This window comes from Ictidomys tridecemlineatus, chromosome 7 (assembly GCF_052094955.1).
Source record: "Ictidomys tridecemlineatus isolate mIctTri1 chromosome 7, mIctTri1.hap1, whole genome shotgun sequence".
NCBI classification, from domain to species: Eukaryota; Metazoa; Chordata; class Mammalia; order Rodentia; family Sciuridae; genus Ictidomys; species Ictidomys tridecemlineatus.
This window is the reverse complement of record NC_135483.1, coordinates 88,665,596-88,678,497: the sequence shown is the minus strand read 5'-3', so window position 1 is coordinate 88,678,497 and position 12,902 is coordinate 88,665,596. Positions and strand designations below refer to the sequence as shown.

Genomic DNA, 12,902 nt, shown 5'->3' with positions numbered 1-12,902 from the left:
ATGTGCATTTAAAAGTATCTACTGAAGATTTAAAACTGCATTAGACCTTACTTAGGTGAAGTTATGCTAAATTTTGTGTAGAGCCAATTACAGAGGGTTGTTTATATATAATAGAGAGCTAGAAACAGAGGCCATCCCTTTATGGTACATCTAGGAACACAGTACTTCCTTTGTCTCTGTCCCATTTTTATAAAGGAGAATAATGCCAAGAATGTTTTCCAGATAAGGTGACATTCAAGGTGAGACCTGAGGGATAAGTATGGAAGGTCAAGAAAAGCCATTCCAGTAGGAAGTCATGACTGTTTCAAAAGTAATTTATTATTATTTGTTAGCCATTCATTCAACAAGTATGTATTGAATAACAGCCATTTTAGCATAGATATGTCATAAAGAACTCTTCAAAATCTGGGTTCAACAGTTCATTGTTTGAGTTGTTCTGAATTTGTGCAACAAAGTTCTCTCATCTTTATAATTCTTTCCTCTTTGCCTCATAGTGAGAATTTTTCTTCCTTTGTTTTTTGTCTTTTTTTAGGCCCTATATTAATATATTTTATAATTATATGTAAAAATTGTTAAATATATTATATAAAATACATTACAAATGAATTTGGTGTTTGTTCCATCTAAAACATGTTTATTCATAATAACTTTGTAAGATAAATAATCTAAAACAAAAATAATAAATTCATGAAGTTTCCTTATGAAGTTCAGAGCTGTGAATAAGGAATCATAAAAATTCATTTATCCCTTAACTATTATGATCAATAAAAGCAATCAGTAAGATAACAGTATAATAAAATATGAGAAAGCAGGTCTTTTCATGTTATATAAATTTTAAAATTGAAAACAACCACCTTTTATCAATAAGCTTTTCCTTTAAAAATAAAAATAATACCATGCCACTAAAACTTTCAGGAATCTAATCTGAGTATATGGGAATGCATTTCAGGGCAGTGATGAAAAGTTGCAACAAAAGCAAAGGACGAGTGTTAGCTCAGGGAAAGAGTGAGGTGGGAAAATGTGCTTTTTACTTCACATGCTCCCATATGGAGAGATAAAGTTATATTTCAGCTTCCTGTCCACCTTTATTCAGTTGGGTCCAGAAGAGTAAGAGAGGCTCACTGATGAGGGATTTGAGGAGACCTGAGACAAAAATGACTTAGTCTATGGCTTATTTTCTATGCAGCTTTCCTGAACAGAGAGTTCCTTCTGGACTATTAAGAAGCCCATAATCTCACTGGTTAATGTTACTCTAATGTGAATGTTAGGAAACTACAAATACATCTATATCTATCCTCTGATATTTTACAATTAATAGTTGATATTTGACCTCCATGTTTTTGATCTTTGAACTTGCCTCTCCATTACTTTCATACCATTACTGAGTTTGCAACTTTGCACAGGACACTAAACCCACCCTATCTCAATGCACAGAACAATCCATATGTGAAATGAAGATAATTTTTGAGGGTTAAGTTAGTATTATTAATATTTAGAAGTTCTTAGCCTAATTCAGTGTATAGCAAGCACTATTTAAGTGTTATTAAATAAATAAATATAATTTATTCTTTTACAACTCCAGCATATCCATGGTTTATCTCATTATGTTTTTGTTATATAAAGACAGAAATTTGGAATGTGCTCAAAGCATAACAGTGAGTATAGTGTGAGGCCTGTATTATAGGGAAATAGGAGGAGGAGTTAGACAGCTGTTGCTGCAGGCTGGAAGAGATGAGATGCAGATAGGAGCTAAATGAGCAATTCTACAAAGATACAATGAATATGGCAGAAAGATTGCTTTGGGAAATCTTTCCTATTGTTTACAACACTTCCACATAAGCCTTTCATAAACTTACCATTAGGTACCGGTTTTCATTGTGGTCAGTTTACTTTATCAACAACCTATAGGAAGCTTCCATGTCCTCTCACACAGGCATGTTTCACATGGAGTGGATGAAATGGTGGCTTTCAATGTGAAGTCTCCATGTCCAAATTCTGAAACAGATTACACTGTTAGGGAAATATTATCTTTGCATTTTTAACAAAGTAAAGGGTCTTGAGATAAAGAGATGACCCAGAATTATCTGAGTGCCATAGCAAATGACTTGTTTCTCTAAGAGATAGGAAGAGGAAAATTTGGGACAGACAGAAGAACCAATGTCACCCAATGTTATCAGCCATAAAACAAATACACGGATACTGAAGGGCCAGAAATTATTAATGAGACTTTAGAATTGGATAAAAGTTGAAGACTGGAATAATTTGGAAAATCATGACTAAAAAAACATCTAAAGGGACTGTTGGTAGACAGGAATTCCAAAACTGGTCTGGTGAGAACTTAGAAATCTCTAGTGTCTTAGTTGATAAATATATTCCACAAACGAATATTGGCATAAATGTGAGTGTTGGATCCCCTCCTACTGTGTGTTAAGGGAGAAGTGAAGCATATATAATTGGGAATGTGAGAAAAGGTAATTCTGAAATATAGTGATCAAAACTTGTCTTGAGTTTTGTTCTTTTTTATGCAAAGCAGAATTTGTGATGAACTTTAGCTTAAGGAATTCCCAAGGAAAGTGTTAAGGGGATAGTCTATTTTTTTATTTTTTGGAGCAGGAGGGCAGGGAGGCGGAGAGGGCTGCCAGGAGCACGGGGTTGTGGGGAGAGTCCTAAGCTGCCATTGCTGGGCCACAGTGTGCCCCAGGCAGCTATGCCCCTGCAGGCGCAGGTGCTCTTGCAGGCCTGGGTGCTCCACCGGGTTAACAAGATGTGGGAGACCCAGGGCCCCTTTGTCGGGGAGCCACCAGCCAAGGACACCCAGGAGCTGCTGGGCCGGGGCCCTGAGGAGAGACTGCCACTGCCCAAGGAGAACCCCTGGACCTAAAAGCCTCCTGAGCGCTTATCCCTCCCATTACTGGGCGCTGCAGCCCAGGATGGAGACCTTGCAGGCAGAGCTCAGTATAAACACAGGAAAACTCTAGACAAGGAAATCCAATAAGGCCAGTGATTTCCACGATATGGCAAACTGGCCAAAACCCAGAGAGTTAGTGAGCACTGGAAAAACTGTTTTGCAGTCTCAGAGTGTGTCGTCATCCGAAGAAATAAGAAGGAACAAATTAGAAAAGGAAAAAAGGAGAGAAGGTTGAAATGAGGAGTAACAGACCAGAGAGTCAGGAGAGACCTGGATCCTGCAACAGCTTTCCGTGTCAACCTGAAGCAAATAAGTCCTCCTATAATAACAGGAGACATAACACATGAAGTTGGGGGCGAGACAGAGAAAAAAGAGATGATCAAGATGAACTGTCCAATGTGCAGAGTGAGGGGGTCATATCTGACTTTCCTTCAGGGGTCAAGGAAGAGGACCAGGATGAGGCAGAGGAAACCCCCGAGTGCACTTTGATTATTCATATGGTTACCGAGAACATGGTGAAAGCATGGTGAAAGAACAGATCAGCCATTTCAAACAGAAATTAATGCCAGTATGATGTATTACTATGAGGACAGTACAGGTGTATCATGTAGAAGAAGCATTGCTTAAAAAATATTTAAGCATTGAATTTAATATTACTTTAGTATAGAAAACTTGGAAAATGACTTCTTTCTTCAAAGAAAGATGGATGAACAAGGTTTCTTGCCTTTTTCACTGATTGCTGGATTTCACTGTGTTCAGGCTCTCACCCAAACCTTAATCTCATTTTAGAGGCCCTAAAGGATAGCACAGAAGTAGAAGTTGTGGATGAGAAAATGAGGAGAAGATAGAACCAGAAAAGTGGCCAATCCAAGGTCCTTCTCCCAGAAGTATTCCACAGACAGACTTCTCTCAGCTGATGGATTGTCCAGAGTTTGTGCAAGATCAAGCCTTTTGCTCACATGCAGTCAGCATGATGATCTACTGATGCCCTGGATGTCATCTGATGGGGATGTTCAGTATAGCAGGTGGCCCACTGAAATGCATTGTAAATACTGGAACAAACCGTGCTGTAGAGATGGAAGCCACCAGACTGTCTTCTGTGTGAGAATATCCACTTCTTACCCCTGAGCTGCATGACAGTGGAGATGACCACCTGTGTCACTACCTGAGACACAGCTGAGGACCCCTGCTGACATTCCAGGAGCTGCCTGTTCTTTTCTGTGTGGCTGGACTTAGACAGCGTGGCTACTTTTATTTGAGGGGGAAGCTAATTGTTATCACTGTAGAAATACTTAAAGGTTCTGTCTTTTGTTTCCAGGCATATGTATTATTATCCAAGTCAATAAAGCAGAGACAGAAAGGAATGTGTAGTATTTCTAAGCTTTCCAGGCCTTTGGCTCTTGATCTGCCCTTTGCCATGGTGAACATTGCATAACTCACATGTTAAGATGTTTCAATGAACTGTAAGATTTATTAATGTGGTCATTTAAGGGGTAAGAAATTAAATAAATAAACAAGGGTATTTTTCCAAAATTTTTTAAAATGTACTTTTGATACATCAGTATAACTGCTGCCAATCAGAAAAAGCATTAATGATGGAGAGTTTCACAGAATTTTTTATCTCATATTTCTTTGTCAGCCATGTACTTCTAATTGCAGCAAGCAACTTGGGAAAGTGTTTTAAATAGTTGAAGAAATGTGTCATTGCTTGGCTGCTTGTTTTTTATAGATATAGTGGCTGATTGTAAAAGTTAAACTTATTTATTATGTAAACTTGGGTTCAACATGACATTTTTAACCAGCTTATGAAGAATCATTGGTAAGATGGATAATATAGAAACACTTTTTCCACAGGATAGTTAATTTAGGTCAGTCAAGTTGGTGGTGCCTGTCCATTAATATTTATGTATTGTTAATAAAATTACAAGAACAAAATCATAAAAAAGAGTCAATCTGGTCAACTTTATGCTGAAAAATTTTGAATCATGTATCTATTTAAAGATTTCATCAGAAGCCAAAACTACAAATGGTACATGAAAGCTATGTAGAGGACTGTTCTTTCTAATAATGTGTATCTTTGTGATGCATACAGATAGACAAGCAGATTTTTGAGAATGGTTTAGTTCAGAAATAGCACTGATAAAACCAGATTCTTTTGTATGTGGGCTAACAAAAACAAAATTCAGGCATATGTTAGAAACCCTTAGACTTCCAAAATTCTGAAGGCAAGAATTAAGGATGTTGAGCCATTAAGCTGCAAATATGTATGACCCTTTAAGGAAAAGGCAGAATGGACTTTAAGGCAGATGCTTGTGGAGCAAGGGCAAGAGTGAATAAACTAAATGGAATCTGAGGCCTGGGTCCATCTTTGAGTCTAGTGAGGGGAGCTGCAAGTCAAAGATTACTGTCCAGGCCTTAAAACCTAACAAAATTTTTCTTGCTAGATTTGAACTTGATTAGGACTGGTGAACCTCCTTTACATATAATTTCTTTCTTCTGAAATGGAATATATATGTTATATCAGTCCTTCCATCAATTTTGAAGGCAAATAATTTGCTTTCTACGTTCATAGTTCCACAAATGGAGAGTAATTTTATTTGATTTTGGATTATATCCAGAGTCTAACCTATTTAAATGAGTTAAATGATGAGTTGTAATTTTGAGCTACAGAGATGATGATATAGAGATGATGATACAGAGATGAGATTCTAGTTGAGATTTCTGGGGATGGTAGGATTGATTAAATATATTTTGCACATAAGATGCACATGAATTCTGACAGGCCAGAGGATGACTACAGTAGGTTAAATTGTCACTTCCATAAAGATACTTTTTCATCTGAAATCTTGATATTGGTAAATGTTAACTTCTTTGAGAAAAGAATTTTTGCATATGTAATGAAATTGAGGTTTTTCAATTAAGAAACCATTCTGGATTATCTTTGTCTGACCCAAATCCAATGAAAAGTGATATTATATGGGTATGCCAGAAGAATCTTTGATATAACAGAAAATGAGATCATATAAAGAAGGGAAGGATGTGATGTGAACACAGAGGGAGACATAGGTGTAGTGTGACTACAATCCAAGAAAGATGAGGAATTTCAATTAGCAAAGAAACTGGAATATTCAAGGGAGGAAATTTCCTCTACAGAATGTGGAGGCAGTGTGGCCTTTCCAACATACTGATGCTCACTTCTTTCTTCCATGGTTGTTAAGGAGTAAATTGGAATTTTATTACAGCAAACACAGGAAACTAATATGCCCTAATAATTTTCTTTCATATTTAATTGCATATGAGGACTATTTCTCTGAGGTCCTGGACTAAAACAACTGAGAAAGATTTTATCAGCTGGATCTGAGAATCATAGATATTTCTTTCAGATATGTTAAATATAAGATGTCTCGAACATATTTAAATGGGAATATTATGTAAGCACTTCAGTGTATAATTCCAACAACCAGTAGAAATGCCAATGTTGATGATGTGAATGTGGTAACATTGACACTAAGAGGTATGAGACCAAATGTATCCTGTTTTACAGGTTATAACTTAAAAAAAGGAGATGGGTATGCCATTCCCTGGAGGATTTCAGCATTTCAAGTGCCATAAGAGAACAAGAGGAGTAGAAGAAATAGTAAGTGAGAATGTGTGGCTTGTCTTTCCAAGAGTCCCAGCTGTATCCCATCTTTGACTTCATTCTTGACTTTTTGTCTTAGCTTTTCTCATCTCTGTCCTACACTATTTCTAGATTGAACACCATAGAATTTAAATTAGTGATAACAGACACTCACTTAGTGTTGATGATTGTTTCATAGATTTGGTATGAATTCTTTCATCTAATTGTTAAAAATTTTTAAAAGTATTTTAAAACTTTTCTTAATTAAAGGCCTGTGTCATATAAAATTGAAACCAAAAGAACTAAATTAATAGTGTCACAATAAATTATTTTTCTGTTCAGTTTTTAACTGCCAAAAGGGAGAAAAAAGCATAAAAAATGTACTGGAGAGGTAATAAGTAGAGGACAATCATAGTTGGAGAATAATAATAGGACAATAATAATTGATTATTTAAAGAGACAGAGGATGATAATTTTTGATAAATTTTCTTCAGTTACTTTTCCTTTCTCTCCTACATTTGAAGCTATTTTCTTCACTTCTGTCTTTTTGAATGCCTTAAAAGCCTTTCTCTTTCTTTAATGCCTTAAATTTACTCTGAGTCATCCTAATATTAGGATATTCATTGTTTTTCTCTCTTATCCTTATGTTTATAACTTTGGTGTATCTAAGACCTTCCAATAGTCAATATTCACCTCCTCTTCTTCATTGGGAATTTGGAAACCTAGAAGTAAGGGAATCAATGTCTGCTTCCCTTATTGCTATTTGTGGTTCTATTACTAAAATAAGGCAGGTGATAAAAAGAAGAAGTGTATGATGATTCCAAAGTTATCTCTGAAAGAAGATGGCTGAAGTGCAGACATAACTTCAACCTTAGAAATGGGACCTCTGGTTGATAATCAACAATATGAAAAGAACCTGTAGTACTTGGGTCATGTGGAGCCAACCTAGTTTATAAGCCCAGTAACCTCCCTATTTAACAAATTTTAAATGAAAAAAATGTGTATTTCACATCAAACATTTTTCACTGGACATCATTGCCATTTACATTTACAATTAATATCAATTGATACAGACTTTACTTTAAAAAATCAAATGTGTTGCTACAAGTAACAGAATATGTGTTACCAGCTTAATGGAAATTGTCCACCAGCACATGACAAGGACTCACAAACTAGAAGATTGTGACCTTAAATACAATCACAAAATATGGCAAAACTTTCTTCTGTTTTCTCTCATAAGGCCGATCAGATATCATTGAAGCTGTAAACTAAAATGTTATAATAAATAGCCTTGAGTTGAAGTGTTTCTCATTAATCATAAGTGAAATCTTAAACCTCAGTTCTTCAGAGTATGTATGCTTTTAGAGATAATGTGCTTAAAGATGTAATTAAGGGCTTAGGCTGTAGCTTAGTGGCAGAGCACTTGTCTAGCACTTGTCTAGCACATGTGAGGCACTGGGTTCAATCCTTAGCACCACATTAAAAAAAAATAAAAGTTCTAAAACATTAAAAAAACAGATAACCAAGTTAAAATGTGATCATTATGATGAGCCCTAATGCAATATGGCCAGTGTCTTTATAAGAAGAGCAAGTTAGGATATTGACATGCACAGAGGAAAGACCATGGGAAGACAGTGGAGATGGCCATCTACAAGCCCAGAAGAAAGACCACAGATAAAATCAAACCTGCTGATGCCATATTTTAAAAAATGAAATTATATTGTACATTAATTACTCTTGCCTCTATTAGTAAAATTTTATAAAGAAAGATAATATCTTATCATAACCATGTGCTGAGAGAGAAGGGATAGATACTTTATGTTGGGAAGCCCTTCTGCAAGGGTAGCATAGGGTAGTTACTCACTAACTGCATTCTAGTTAATTCGTTGAAAAATTCAATTGCTGCTATACCTAACAGAGAAGCAGTTCCAAGCACTGGACCTCTAGTAGAGGAGATAAGTTGTACTTCAGGTCTTTCTCCAGAATCTGCAATTAAGATTTCTAAGCCAAGCAATGAAAATCACTCTAGGTAAAATATACAATTCGAATTACTGCTTCACACCAACCTCTCCTTTTAGCAGTATTTCTAATGAGATTAGATGAGATGGGGTGGAGGTGGTGTATGGCAATCTGAAAGGAAAGTGACAACGACACTCAGAGTGGCCAAGAGGTCTTCATTGTGGCACTGTCTGACTGACAGAAAAGGAGAGAGAGAGAGAGAGAGAGAGAGAGAGAGAGAGAGAAGAAGAAGAAGAAGAAGAAGAAGAAGAAGAAGAAGAAGAAGAAGAAGAAGAAGAAGAAGAAGAAGAAGAAGCAAGAGGGAGAGAGGAAAGCAAAGTGAGAGAGAGAGAGAGAGAGTGAGAGAGGAAAGAGGGAAGAAAGAGAAAGAGAATTAAAGGGAGAGTGAGAGAGCAAAAGTAAGAGAAGAAAGAGAGAGCAAGAGAGGAGCCCAGCAGAAGAGAGTTTTTATAGCCAAAATCTAATGGGGTCTTTGAGCCTGCAAGCTACCTTGTTGGCATACAGTGATTGAATCATACAGCAGTTGCTAAGGGTGTTTTCTTCTGCTTATAGGAAGACTGGGCAGGGGATAGATGTAGGTTTCCATTGCACCAGACAGGTGAGGGTCGAGTGTTCAGCCTCAAGTGAGGTTGAGTGTTCAGACTTGATGCAAACAAGGGATAAGAAACCAGATGAATGAGGGTCGGGTTTTCAGCCCACCCTGCAGCTAACATTTGTTCAGCCTGCTCTGCAACTAACACAATCCTCCATGGACCTCTTACAGTTTTCCCCACCCCTTTCTTTTTTTTTAATTTTGACCTCATAAGCAATAGAAATTCAAATTCTATAATGAGACAGACTGTTTTACCTACTTTGCTCCCTGTTCTTTGGACTCTAAGTTGGCATAGAGTCATTTGTCTACTTTCACCAAAAATGTCAGTTCCTGCTTAAAAAAAAATAATTAATTTATTTTTAATTTTTTTCTTCACAATCTTGGTTATAAAAATTTTCTTATGCAAGGTAGTATCCCAGAATAAAATGTAAGTACTTTTTCTTAACTTCAGAGAGGTAGAGGTTCAGCTGGCCATTCAAGCAGGCAGCAGCAGCCAGTCACCTACAGCCCCTGTCATTTCCTGTTCCAGTTTATTAAACCTTAGACTTTTCCACAAGCACGTGACTCACATGGAGATTCTTCTGCCAATCAAGAAAGACCAATTTAAAGGAGCTAGACATTGATATGCAACTTGGCTTGCATGAAGGCCATGATAAATTGCTAACTACACATCATTCATTTTGTTCTAATTCTTGTTCTCAGCAGCTTGAATCATTTTTTTCCTTTACTTCAGGAACAAGATAAAATCAAGTGTCAAGAAGCCCAGTCTTTCTTTCACTGTCCCAGAATGTCACTGCAGAAGCCCAAGGGAGTTTAGGGAAGGAAATGCTACAGGGTGCAAAATATTTACTTGGACACACAAGAAGTGCTGTGAGGAGACCCTAAAACTGCTGCTCTAGCCTGTCCTGAACCCTGCTTCTCTGTGCTGGCCTGGGCTCTCTCTGGGACCCCAACACACAGCCCATGCCCAGCCTAGTGCCTCACGATGGCAGGCAGGCACTACCTCAGAAAGCTCTAGGAGGCTATAGTTTCCTACAGGTTGCCCAGGAGGGACACACCTGGGGTGCAAGCTTCTACAGGCACCCTAAACCTGGTGCAGGTCCTTGGTGGCTCATGGCTCCTGAGGCATCGGGAGCTCCTGTGCATGTCCCTCAAGCCCTGAAGTGCAGTAGGAGTTGGAGAGTCCCAGAGCCTGTGCTAGAGCCAAGCTGTGAGATGATGCTTTATCTGCCACTTTCCCCTGCTTTGCACATTCACAAGGCTGAGTTCCATCTACACTCCATAAACCAGTGGAAAGAAACTACAGTATTCACAAGGAAGCCTCTCAGGCCCAGGAAGGCCTAGATGATTATTCATGAGCCTGAGGCAGTTTGGGCTGGAAAAGGCCTCAGGAGCCCAGGTGAGAGGGAGGCATTTCCAGCTTAGATGAGCACTATTCAGAGCCCAGGTCTGTGGAGAAAGATCACTTGGGCATTGTTAGTCCAAAGCTCATTATTTTAACAGTTTTTCCACACTTACTTGAGACTTTAAGTTTAATATTAAAGTTTTTTTCTGGGGTCCAAACTTTTCTGAGGACAAGAGGAAATTCTAGGCAGAGAAAGTAAGAAAGGGGAGGCTATAGGTGACACCCCGACTTTCCACAAGGAAAAATTCCACACATTACAAGGATATGGAGAAGGAAACAGAAATGCAGTGCAACATCCACATCCAACTGTGTAGCAACTTTAAGATTCATTTTTGAGATGCTGCAGGAATGGGCCTGGGTGAGGACACAACAGCATAATTAGTCCTGAGTCAGGTAACCAGGAGCTGTGCACTAGAAGGAAGCACCTGTGGAGCTTGGGGCATTTTCTTGACCTGTCCAGGTTCTCTCCAGCCATTGGCATGATGCAGCTTGGGAGGCTGAGATAACCATTGCCTGTGCAGTCCAAGAAATGAGCCACCAGCCCCCCCTGGAATGGCCTGTGTTCCTCTTTCACCTTATGGAGAATTTGCCTTCTGTAGCCTTCAGTCTTCAAACAGGCCAGATTAGCCAGTGTAGCAGAACTCAAGATTGGCCAATCACCAAAATGTGTCAGGTATGCAGAGCACTCATTGGCTGTGCTCACCTGGTGAAAACTTAGGAAAAGCTTTGTTGTTGTTCCTAAAGGGATTTTAAATCTCACTAGAATAAGAACCCACTCTTTCACCTTTTGAATCTGAGTCCCTCAGTTTCTAATTCTTCAGGAAGCCTAGCACATGGCAGTGGTCTAGTGAATGCTGAATGAGTAATTGAAGTAGCATGGAAAAGATCTTTCAAGACCAAAAGAACAGGAACAAATATCCAGCTACTATAGTGGAAACCGTTTTCTCTGAATTAGCATGGAGTACCAGAATTATTAGAGCCAAATGGAATTTGTTAAATTAGTGAATAATAATTTATTAAAACAAGCTCTGTGACAAGTCTAAGTCACAGGGTGAACTTTGACAAAGAAAATTCCCCTCACTTTCTTTTTCCTTATGGCTTTATGTTTTACTTTTAAATTCATGATTTTCTTTCTTTGTTTCTTTGTTTCTTTCGTTTTTTTGTACTGGAGATTGAACTCAGGGGCACTCAACCACTGAGCTACATCCCCAGCCATATTTTTGTATTTTTTATTTAGAGACAGGGTCTCACTCACTTGATTAGCATATCTCTTTTATTGCGTCTGGCTTTGAACTCATGATCCTCCTAACTCAGCCTCCCAAGCTGCAGGGATTACAAGTGTGTGCCACCATGCCAGAACCAAGATCCATTTCGAATTAATATTTGTACATGCTGGAGTTTAAGGGGGAGGTTTGTTTCTTCCCCTCCCCTTTATTTCTTCACCCACACCCTTTCTGCCTGGGATGTCCTCTAGTCTAACACTATTTTATGAAAAGACTTTCCTTTATTCACTAAGTTCACTTTTCCATTTAAAATAAAGTGGTCAAATTAATTATTAGAGGAAATCTCTGTTCCTTTGAGCTTTATTAATCTTTCAACCCATTTCCCCTGACATACACTCCCTTAGAGCAAAGTTACCTTTCATATAATATATATGTAAAGAAGGTCATCTAGTTGAAATTCAGAATTCTTGTGTTGGATATAGTTCAGTTCATGGGATTTTCCCATGAAAACTATAGGGAAATGTGTAGAAATTCTTAGTATAAAAAATAAATCCTTAGTGTATCAAGCATGACTTTTTTGGACAAATGTAAAAAACTGAGTTTTGCTTCACTTGGAATGGGGGTAAAAGAGTAGTTTAGGTCTCAATAAACAAAACAACTGGTTAATCTTTGTTTTGAATTAACACACAGAGGGGTAAAATAGTAATTGTGCCACCATTTAAAATAGAGTATTTGAGATGTAGGTCAAGAGGTAAGCCTGGAGTGAATGTTTTTCCCCACACAGAAAACTTGACTCTCAATAAGATCATTAATGTTCGTCAGAGAGACAATATATCAAACAAGAGTAAATGATATGGATGCCCTGTGAAGTTTCAGATGTTTGTGGATCCAGTATGCAAATAAATACATAAGCAAAATACATTTGAAAGAGTTGTATTCTTCAAGTCCAGAGTTTGAAAATCTTTTCAGTTTTAAGATAATGAATCAGAAAAAAAATGATATAGTATACTTAAGAACTATTCTCTGAGAATGTGTGAACTCACTTCATTGGGCTATAAGCTTGTGAGATTTGAAAATTAAGCAGGGCTTGTTCTTTAGTAAGAGACCTCCACAAATCACTTGCTCAAAGGGAGGAG

The 12,902-nt window shown here is 37.8% G+C and overlaps 1 pseudogene; it reads left to right on the top strand.

Annotated features, from left to right (window-relative positions):
* Nucleotides 1-3,144: 3,144 nt before the first annotated feature.
* LOC144365715 (la-related protein 1B pseudogene) lies at nt 3,145-3,893 on the top strand (annotated as a pseudogene).
* Nucleotides 3,894-12,902: the final 9,009 nt, after the last annotated feature.